The following is an 11396-nucleotide window of genomic DNA, read 5'->3' as shown; positions in this document are numbered from 1 at the left end:
ACTCCTGAACACCGCGAGGTGATACGTTTCCTGGTTTTACATAAAATGCATGATTTGGTCGTTTTAGGGCTGCCATGGTTACAGACCCATAATCCAGTCCTGGACTGGAAGGCTATGTCAGTCTCAAGTTGGGGCTGTCGTGGTATTCATGAGGATTCCCTGCCTGTGTCTATTGCTTCTTCTACGCCTTCGGAAGTTCCGGAGTATTTGTCTGATTATCAGGATGTCTTCAGTGAGTCTGAGTCCAGTGCACTGCCTCCTCATAGGGACTGTGACTGTGCTATAGATTTGATCCCAGGCAGTAAATTTCCTAAGGGAAGACTGTTTAATCTGTCGGTACCTGAACATACCGCTATGCGTTCATATATCAAGGAGTCTCTGGAAAAAGGACATATTCGTCCGTCTTCTTCCCCTCTTGGTGCGGGATTCTTTTTTGTGGCAAAAAAGGACGGATCTTTGAGACCTTGTATTGATTATTGGCTTTTAAATAAGATCACTGTCAAATTTCAGTATCCTTTACCGCTGTTGTCTGACTTGTTTGCCCGGATTAAGGGTGCCAAGTGGTTCACCAAGATAGACCTTCGTGGTGCGTACAACCTTGTGCGCATTAAGCAAGGTGATGAATGGAAAACCGCATTCAATACGCCCGAAGGTCATTTTGAGTACTTGGTGATGCCTTTTGGGCTCTCCAATGCGCCTTCAGTTTTTTAGTCCTTTATGCATGACATTTTCCGGAAGTATCTGGATAAATTTTTGATTGTTTATCTGGATGATATTTTGGTTTTTTCTGATAATTGGGATTCGCATGTGGAGCAGGTCAGGTTGGTCTTTAAAATTTTGCGTGAAAATTCTTTGTTTGTCAAGGGCTCAAAGTGTCTCTTTGGTGTACAGAAGGTTCCCTTTTTGGGGTTCATTTTTTCCCCTTCTGCTGTGGAGATGGACCCAGTCAAGGTCCGAGCTATTCTTGATTGGACTCAGCCCTCGTCAGTTAAGAGTCTTCAGAAGTTCTTGGGCTTCGCTAACTTCTACCGTCGTTTTATTGCTAATTTTTCTAGCATTGTGAAACCTTTGACGGATATGACCAAGAAGGGCTCCGATGTAGCTAACTGGGCTCCTGCTGCCGTGGAGGCTTTCCAGGAGTTGAAACGCCGGTTTACTTCGGCGCCTGTTTTGTGCCAGCCTGACGTCTCACTTCCCTTTCAGGTTGAGGTGGATGCTTCGGAGATTGGGGCAGGGGCCGTTTTGTCGCAGAGAGGCCCTGGTTGCTCTGTTATGAAACCTTGTGCCTTTTTCTCTAGGAAGTTTTCGCCTGCCGAGCGAAATTATGATGTGGGCAATCGGGAGTTGTTGGCCATGAAATGGGCATTTGAGGAGTGGCGTCATTGGCTCGAGGGTGCTAAGCATCGTGTGGTGGTCTTGACTGATCACAAAAATCTGATGTATCTCGAGTCTGCTAAACGCCTTAATCCGAGACAGGCCCGCTGGTCATTGTTTTTCTCCCGCTTTGATTTTGTTGTCTCGTATTTACCAGGTTCAAAGAATGTGAAGGCCGATGCTCTTTCTAGGAGCTTTGTGCCTGATGCTCCTGGAGTCGCTGATCCTGTTGGTATTCTTAAAGATGGAGTTATCTTGTCAGCTATTTCTCCGGATCTGCGACGTGTGTTGCAGAGATTTCAGGCTGATAGGCCTGAGTCTTGTCCACCTGACAGACTGTTTGTCCCGGATAAGTGGACCAGCAGAGTCATTTCCGAGGTTCATTCCTCGGTGTTGGCAGGTCACCCGGGAATTTTTGGCACCAGAGATCTGGTGGCCAGGTCATTTTGGTGGCCTTCCTTGTCAAGGGATGTGCGGTCATTTGTGCAGTCCTGTGGGACTTGTGCTCGAGCTAAGCCTTGCTGTTCTCGTGCCAGCGGTTTGCTCTTGCCCTTGCCTGTCCCGAAGAGACCTTGGACACATATCTCCATGGATTTCATTTCTGATCTTCCGCTATCTCAGGGCATGTCCGTTATCTGGGTGATATGTGATCGCTTCTCCAAGATGGTCCATTTGCTTCCTTTGCCTAAGCTGCCTTCCTCTTCCGATCTGGTTCCTGTGTTTTTCCAGAACGTGGTTCGTTTGCACGGCATCCCTGAGAATATTGTGTCAGACAGAGGATCCCAGTTCGTTTCCAGGTTCTGGCGATCCTTTTGTAGTAGGATGGGCATTGATTTGTCGTTTTCGTCTGCTTTCCATCCTCAGACTAATGGACAGACGGAGCGAACCAATCAGACTTTGGAGGCTTATTTGAGGTGTTTTGTCTCTGCTGATCAGGACGATTGGGTGACATTCTTGCCGTTGGCTGAGTTTGCCCTTAATAATCGGGCTAGTTCCGCCACCTTGGTTTCGCCTTTTTTCTGCAACTCTGGTTTCCATCCTCGCTTTTCTTCGGGTCATGTGGAGCCTTCTGACTGTCCTGGGGTGGATTCTGTGGTGGATAGGTTGCAGCAGATCTGGAATCATGTGGTGGACAACTTGAAGTTGTCACAGGAGAAGGCTCAGCGCTTTGCCAACCGCCGCCGCGGTGTGGGTCCCCGACTACGCGTTGGGGATTTGGTGTGGCTTTCTTCCCGCTTTGTTCCTATGAAGGTCTCCTCTCCCAAATTTAAACCTCGTTTTATTGGGCCTTACAAGATATTGGAAATCCTTAATCCTGTATCTTTTCGTCTGGATCTTCCTGTGTCGTTTGCTATTCACAATGTATTTCATAGGTCCTTGTTGCGGCGGTACATTGTGCCTGTGGTTCCTTCTGCTGAGCCTCCTGCTCCGGTGTTGGTTGAGGGCGAGTTGGAGTACGTGGTGGAGAAGATCTTGGATTCTCGCCTCTCCAGGCGGAGGCTTCAGTACCTGGTCAAGTGGAAGGGCTATGGTCAGGAGGATAATTCCTGGGTGGTCGCCTCTGATGTTCATGCGGCCGATTTAGTTCGTGCCTTTCATGCCGCTCATCCTGATCGCCCTGGTGGTCGTGGTGAGGGTTCGGTGACCCCTCACTAAGGGGGGGGGGTACTGTTGTGAATTTGCTTTTTGCTCCCTCTAGTGGTTACTAGTTTTTTGACTCTGGTTTTTCTGTCCTTCCTTTTATCCGCACCTGGGTCGTTAGTTAGGGGTGTTGCTATATAAGCTCCCTGGACCTTCAGTTCTATGCCTGGCAACGTAGTTATCAGAGCTAGTCTGCTGTGCTCTTGTCTACTGATCCTGGTTCCAGTTATATCAGCTAAGTCTGCCTTTTGCTTTTTGCTATTTGTTTTGGTTTTGTATTGTTGTCCAGCTTGTTCCAAATCTATTTCCTGACCTTTGCTTGAAGCTCCAGGGGGCTGGTGTTCTCCCCCCGGACCGTTAGACGGTTCGGGGGTTCTTGAATTTCCAGTGTGGATTTTGATAGGGTTTTTGTTGACCATATAAGTTACCTTTCTTTATTCTGCTATCAGTAAGCGGGCCTCTCTGTGCTAAACCTGGTTCATTTCTGTGTTTGTCATTTCCTCTTACCTCACCGTCATTATTTGTGGGGGGCTTCTATCCAGCTTTGGGGTCCCCTTCTCTGGAGGCAAGAAAGGTCTTTGTTTTCCTCTACTAGGGGTAGCTAGATTCTCCGGCTGGCGCGTGTCATCTAGAATCAACGTAGGAATGATCCCCGGCTACTTCTAGTGTTGGCGTTAGGAGTAGTTATATGGTCAACCCAGTTACCACTGCCCTATGAGCTGGATTTTTGTATTCTGCAGACTTCCACGTTCCTCTGAGACCCTCGCCATTGGGGTCATAACAGATGACCAGGACCCTGGGGCACCGCACACACACATGTTGTTTCTGTGTTTTTCATGGAGACAACAGGTACCTATTATATGTAAACATATGACCCAAACCCATCTCACCAAGCCACGGGATGGGCTACACTCCAATCAACTGTTGAACATAAAGATCCATAGAGCAACTATTAAGGTGCATATTGAATCAAGAAGTGTTAGGCTTTTAAAACGTTATAACTTTATTAATATACAAAAACTACACACAATAACACAAAGTAAAACAATGCCTCATCAACTTGAAAAAAAATTTTTTTGAAAATTTTTTTTTTAAATATTATGGCAGAAAAAGGCAGAAAAATGCAGAAAAAATTCAAAGGCTAGCAGGAGCAAACGGTAATAATGAAATTTCTATAGTTAAATTTGATCTGACTCAATAGTTCAATATAGTATGGTTACATAGTTGGGTAAATACCGCTAGAATTGATCATGTCCTTTAATAGTATTTAATCTAATAGAAATATATTGCAACACCTTATCAGTACACTAATAACCGAGCTTTAACTATAGAAATTTCATTATTACCGTTTGCTCCTGCTAGCCTTTGAATTTTTTCTGCATTTTTCTGCCTTTTTCTGCCATAATATTTTAAAAAAAAATTTTCAAAAAAATTTTTTTTCAAGTTGATGAGGCATTGTTTTACTTTGTGTTTTATTGTGTGTAGTTTTTGTATATTAATAAAGTTATAACGTTTTAAAAGCCTAACACTTCTTGATTCAATATGCACCTTAATAGTTGCTCTATGGATCTTTATGTTCAACAGGTACCTATTATAGTCTATGGGGCAGTTCATTTATCCATTGAGGTAGATTGGCTCACTTAGACACAGGAAAGCTGTCTCTTTAAATTGTCAACTGGTTTATTAAAAGTACTGCATAAACCAGTACAGTGTTAGCAACGCAAACCCACCCTTTCTGGCCTAACGGGAAAACAAAAACATAACATATGGCACAGTTTGTGTTGCTGGGGTAATCTGCCAGATAAGGAACAAACAGCAAAAGGTTTAGCTTTCCTTATCATGAAAGAACAGCTCTGGAACTTGCACCTCCAGACCCAACACTGAATGAGCCAGAAGGCTGTGTATTTATCCTCTGGCCCCCACCCACTCTACAGTTGTTCACTCAACCTAGCCCTAAACATGGCAGATTAACCCCTCTCAACACTTAGTATGCTGAAGCGTTTTCCTAGGTTCATATCATTGAAGCTAACAAGCGCAGTGATACATATTTCCCCTCCAGTACTTTGTCACACTGTGTTTTTTCACAGACTATGTGTCCTTGCAAAACTCATGCAGACATGTCCGCTTTTTAATGGTGCAATGGATTAAAAGGACCAATACAAGTCTATGCTGTTCGTGATTAACATTGCAAAGTATAGAAGCTTTGTCACTTATTTATCATCTATGAAAACCACTGATGACTGATGGTAATAAGGGGCAGATGCACCGTACACTGATGACTGATTTTAAAAACAGACACACGGACCGTAGACTGATGACTGATGGTTAAAAAGAGCACACAGACCGTACACACTTGATGATAAAAATGGGCCCATGGAACTAACGCTGATGATTGATGGTAAAAACGGGCACATGGTCCGTACACTGATGATTGATGGTAAAAAAGGCCACACTGACTGTACACTGATGACAGCAGTACCATTTTTACCTGCATGTATTTAAACACAGACGTGTGAATGAGGCTTAAAATTTCCCATTCCCTTTAGATAGTAGCTAAGGTCACCATACACATTAGACTAAGGTCGGTCAAACCTGCCGATGTCAACGGGTTCAGACGACAGTCTGATGCTAGATTCGCACATCCGTCTGTCACAATTCATGAGAAAGTGGTTTTTTCTTAGCTGTTATCCTAGTTGCTTCAATTTTTTTCACGTTAATTTTTTTCACTGAGAAGGTGCTCGCTTCCAGCCAATACAAAACCCCTGGAATGTCATGTTTTTATTCAAGATTTTCCCTAAGCAACTGATCCATAAGAAACAGACACAAAACAGAAACCTTCTGATTTGCATCGTGTCTCAAGGATCCCTGTAGACTTGAATGTCCATATCTAATCTGCAAATCGGATCAGAATAGGAACAGCTCTGAGTCACACTGATCCATAATGTAACAGTTGTGTGAAAACACCCGTTCTACTCTGTGGGACTGAACGCTGACCAAGAAAAGAAAATCAGAACATCGCCCAGACGTGTCACTTGGATGTGCGAATGCAGCCCAAGTCTACAATCCTACAATGAGAATTTGGAGAATTTTCATGCAGATTTTATGCAACATTTCTGCACCAATTAGCTAAATTAGGTTAGTTGACAACCCCTCATTTTTCATTGCATCTTCAGTGCATTTTTTACATATGTTTTTTTAGCTTCAGGTTTGTCTATTTTTGGTGTCATTTTTCAAATAAAACTATTTGTTTTCAAAAATTCCTGTTACTTGACTTTGAGAAAACAAGGCTCTTTAAAGGGTCGACATTGACTTGTAGGATTGCTACCTTCCAATAGGTGGCACTAGAGTTCTAGTTCTCTTCCTCTCTGAAGACACAATTTGCATAATTAGCATATTTCCCAGAGGAGAATTGTGGCTTTAAGTCTCCTCATCTTGGCATGCTTAGCATGTCAATCTCCGCAAGGAGAAATGATACTTCTTGGATAAAACTTTGATAAAACTTCACTGATACAGTCATGTGCATTTATATGCGGATATCCCTCATATCATTCAGTCTTCATGGAAAAATCCACAAATAAAATGTAAAATTCGTGTTTACCACAAGAGAGATAGTCATGTTGCGGCTCTCTAAGTCGCACCACAGATTAGTTTAGAAAGCGTAAAAAGAAAGCACAGTTATATAAATCCTATAAAAACTACTGGAACTGGAAGATGCTGCCGTTTTTACGAACAAAAATACAAAGCGGAAAAAAATGCACCAAATTCTCATCACGGGGACTTAGCCTAGTGTGTATGGGCCCCTGACAGATGATTGTCACGGGCATATAAGGATCTCCTATGTCAGATTTTGATTGTGCAGGATTTTGTTCTCTAAAGGGACATTTACACCACAAGATAATTGTGAATGAGTGTTGTTAAAAACTCTTTTTTCATGAATATCTTGAAAACCGGCTTTTGATTATGTGTTGAACAAGCAAAATACTCAGTGATCAGGTGAAATAATCTTCTGTGTATCACAAATATCATCGTTCTTGGCAGAGCATCATCCTGTGTGAAGAGGACTCTAAAGTCCACTGAGCAAACTTGAGTAGATCACTCAGTGCGCATCGTTTGCTTTATAAAAAGGCATTCAAACAAAGTATTGTGCCATCGGTCGTAAACAGACCTTAACCGCTCCATGATATTGCGTTTTTATGTTTTTCCTCCCCTTCTTCCTAGAGCCATAACTTTTTTATTTTTCTGTCCTAATAGCCGTATGAGGGTTTGCTTTTTGTGGGACGAGTTGTACTTTTGAATGACATCATTCATTTTATCATAGCATGCACTGTAAAATTTGGAAGTGCATTGAAATTGCAAAAAAAAGTGCAATTTCGCAATAGATTTTTTATTTTTATTTACCATGTTCACTATGTGGTAAAAATGACCAGGTAATATGATTCCCCATGTCAGTGCTAGGAAGCAGATATCAAACCTGTATAGTTTTTTTTATTTAAATGGTGAATTTTTTTAAAACATTTGTTAAAAGAAGGAAAACCCACACAGCCTTTACCCCAACACCCCTCTGTCACAATCTGCACCCCACTATCCCACACAGCATATACCTAACACCCCTCTGTCACAGTCTGCACCCCTCTACTGCACACAGCCTGTATCCCAACATCCCTGTCACAGTCTGCACCCCTCTATCCCACAGCCTGTAACCCCATACACCCCTCTGTCTCAGTCTGCACCCCTCTATCCCACATGGTCTGTACCCCAATGCACCTCTGTCACAGTCTGCACCCCTCTATCCCACGTGGCCTGTACCCCCATACACCCTTTTGTCACAGTCTGCACCCCTCTATTGCACACAGCCTTTGCCCCATGTATTCCTGTCACAATCTGCACACCTCTATCCCACACGGCCTGTACCCCCATACACCCCTCTGTCAAAGTCTGCACCCCTCTATCCCACACAACCTGTACCCCATGCACCTCTGTCAGAGTCTGCATCCCACTATCCCACAGCTTGTTACCCCATACACCCCTCTGTCACAGTCTGCACCCCTCTATCCCATGTGGCCTGTACCCCAATGCACCTCTGTCACAGTCTGCACCCCTCTATCCCACCCAACCTGTACCCCCATGTACCACACAGCTTGTATCCCAATATCCCTGTCACAGCCTGCACCCCTCTATCCCACATGGTCTGTACCCCATGCCCCTCTGTCAGAGTCCGCATCCCTCTATCCCACAGCCTGTAACCCCATACACCCCTCTGTCACAGTCTGTATCTCTCTATCCCATACGGCCTGTACCCCCATACACCCTTGTCACAGTCTGCACCCCTCTATTGCGCACGGCCTTTGCCCCCATACTCCCCTGTCACAGTATGCATCCCTCTATCCCACATGGCCTGTACCCCCATACACCCCTCTGTCACAGTCTGCACACCTCTATCCCACACGGCCTTTGCCCCCATACACTCCTGTCACAGTCTGCATCCCTCTATCCCACAGCCTTTGCCCCCATACACCCCTGTCACGGTCTGCACACCTCTATACCACACGGCCGTTGCCCCCATACACTCCTGTCACAGTCTGCATCCCTCTATCCCACACGGCCTGTGCCCCCATACACCCCTATCACAGTATGCACCCCTCTATTGCGCACAGCCTTTGCCTCAATACACTCCTGTCACAATCTACACCCCTCTATCCCACACGGCCTGTACCCCCATACACCCCTCTATCACATACCACCTGCACCCACCATGTACTCTTGTACCTCTCATTAGTGCCCCCACCTCCTTCAGCTTCACCATTAACATACTCCTGCTTCCAGCTGGCAAATCTCATAAGAAGTTGGACCAACCAACTAACACAACAAGTTATCAGAATGATTTTTAATGGGACCATTACATGTTTATAAAAAGATAGTTTTCTATATCATGATGCCCCTTATGTCTCTCTAGGGTAAATAAATCCAGTTTTGATAACCTTTGGAAACCTTTGTTCCATTACCGTGATCTTCCTTGCGTCATACTAATTTTGTTAGCCTTGGATCTAAGTGCTAATCATAGATTCCGCTGCACTAGGTACGATAGATCATATTAGATATCTGATGTGTTGTTATGAGGTAAATCAAACATGCTCCTAGTGAATCCTTTATGAAAATTCATAGTCAGGTCATATGATGACATTTTGTGTTTATATAAGAGGTGAGAGATGTGCGGCGCTATATTTATGAAGTCATGGAAATGGGATTTTCTTGTGGCGGTGAAACGCATCTCTTCTAAATGGAATTTTTTTCTTATCTTATTGTAGTCGAGAATCCTTCATGATCAAAATGATCAGATGTCATGTCAAGCTCTGTTCTCTTCTCTTTTTCAACTAGCCAGATAAAATGTTCTTCTCCTGATGTTGCTGCAATCTTTTAAGTACTAACAAGTGTTCTGTGGTTACAACATCATTCTTTTTTTCTTTCTTAGCTCTGGGGTTACCACCCTGGTAGGTGTATGAAATCTCTCTCACTTCTGTCTGACAGATATTTCCTTTTCTGCTATAAAGCTCGTTTTAGCTAACATAAAGAAGCACATAAAATGCTGCGTGTGACCGACCACCTCTTCTAAACCGCACTTCACACACTTTCAGACACTTTAATGTTCAATTCCAGACCTCCCTTTGACCAATCATGAACACTTTTGGTTTTATCAGATTCGGCAAAGTATTGATGTATGATCTTCTCACCAAAGAAGTGCATTTATCTCACAGGCAAAGGTGGCGTAAGATATTATCAACAGCCGGAGATTTCTAAAAGATGTATAATGTACACCCAGATAAATAGAGAATGAGGTTAAGAACTAAACAACACGGAATTTTACATTTTACAGCATAATATAACAGGATGGAATGATGGCGGTGTTTACTATAGAACCTTTACTTCTTCTATTAGCGGAAGTCAAGTGAAAAAATACAATTAGAGGCAATAGGAAAAATTAACATAGGAAGATGCACCAAAGAAGTTGAGCATGGTGTGGTTATATGTTTTTGTGTAAATTTTTTTAGTGTTTTTATCTACATTGACATTTTAAAAAAAATCAAATTCAGTATGCGAAAAATATATCAGCGTAAATGTCAATTATTTGGCGATACGATAAAGAAAAACTGCCTTTGGTACAATTAGTTATTTTTTACCAACTGATAAATTTGTACCGAATTGATAGATTTCTCCATTATGTTACAAACACAACACATTTTGACAATCAAAAACAATATTGTTAATTTTTAACAAGGAATAAAATGTATTTATAAAATGCGTTTTTATTACAGTTTTTTAATCAAATCAAAATAAATCTTACAGATAAATGGAAGTGTTAGTGCATAAAATGACTACAAATCTATTGACCTCTCATGCTTAGAACAAGGGTTCATGTTTGAAAATACTTTCATAATTTAGACAGCATAAATATAGACTAGACAGGATAAAATGTGCCAAATTTATCAGAAGGGTCACGCTTTATGATAGGTTTACTGCATCTTTAGACACATTGACCTAATTTACACCAACTTCTATATTAGTGTTACATCTGTGCTAGTGCCTGCTTCTATCTCTTGGCTTCCGTGGCTGGGCGTTGACAGGTGACACAGAGCGAAAACATAATAAGTAATTTTCTGGGACTTGTGGTGCTGTCCTGTCCTGGAGTTTGGTGGTAAACTTCTGTTTGGGTTTCCTGCTTGAAACCCAGGACGGGTTCCTGAATTCCTGTTTGCTATGACCATTATAGATCTTCTAGACCTGGACCATATGGGCCTTTCTGCTTCTTACCTGCTAGAAGTTTCCTGCTGTTGGTCATCCACCTGCTTGATATTTATGCTCCTGACTAGACCCCTTGATTTTGATGCGACTTTCCGCCCACCCATCGCCAGTTAGTTCACCAGCCAGGCCAGCACACACACTGCCCCAGTGACAGCTAACCTATTTTTATGCAAATTTTTGTGCCAAATTTTGGAGGCCACCAGCTGACATTAAGTCATGTGTCTTTTCTGATAAACTACACCCTTCTCTGCAAAGTTATGTCCCCTTTTAGAGAGATATGCAAACTAAACTGTGTCTCAAACACAAAATAAGTACAGTAGGTCTGAAACTAAGACATTTTTGCTCTAATATGTTTAATGGCCTGGAGTACAGGCAGCACAAGTTTTTTTTAGTATTAAGCCAATCCATAAGTCAAAGCAATATTTTTAATCTATACAAGTATATATTTAATGACATTATAAAAAATAGTATTACAACATAAGGTACAGTTTTTGGCAGATCCATTGGACCATATGAAATCTCTAACATCCCTCAGCTCCTAATTATTTATACTGACCTGTCACCAATGGCCTGCTAAAATAACA

This window comes from Ranitomeya variabilis, chromosome 1 (genome assembly GCF_051348905.1).
Source record: "Ranitomeya variabilis isolate aRanVar5 chromosome 1, aRanVar5.hap1, whole genome shotgun sequence".
Lineage (NCBI taxonomy): Eukaryota > Metazoa > Chordata > Amphibia > Anura > Dendrobatidae > Ranitomeya > Ranitomeya variabilis.
The sequence above is the reverse complement of the archived record's forward strand: the minus strand, read 5'-3'. Positions refer to the sequence as shown.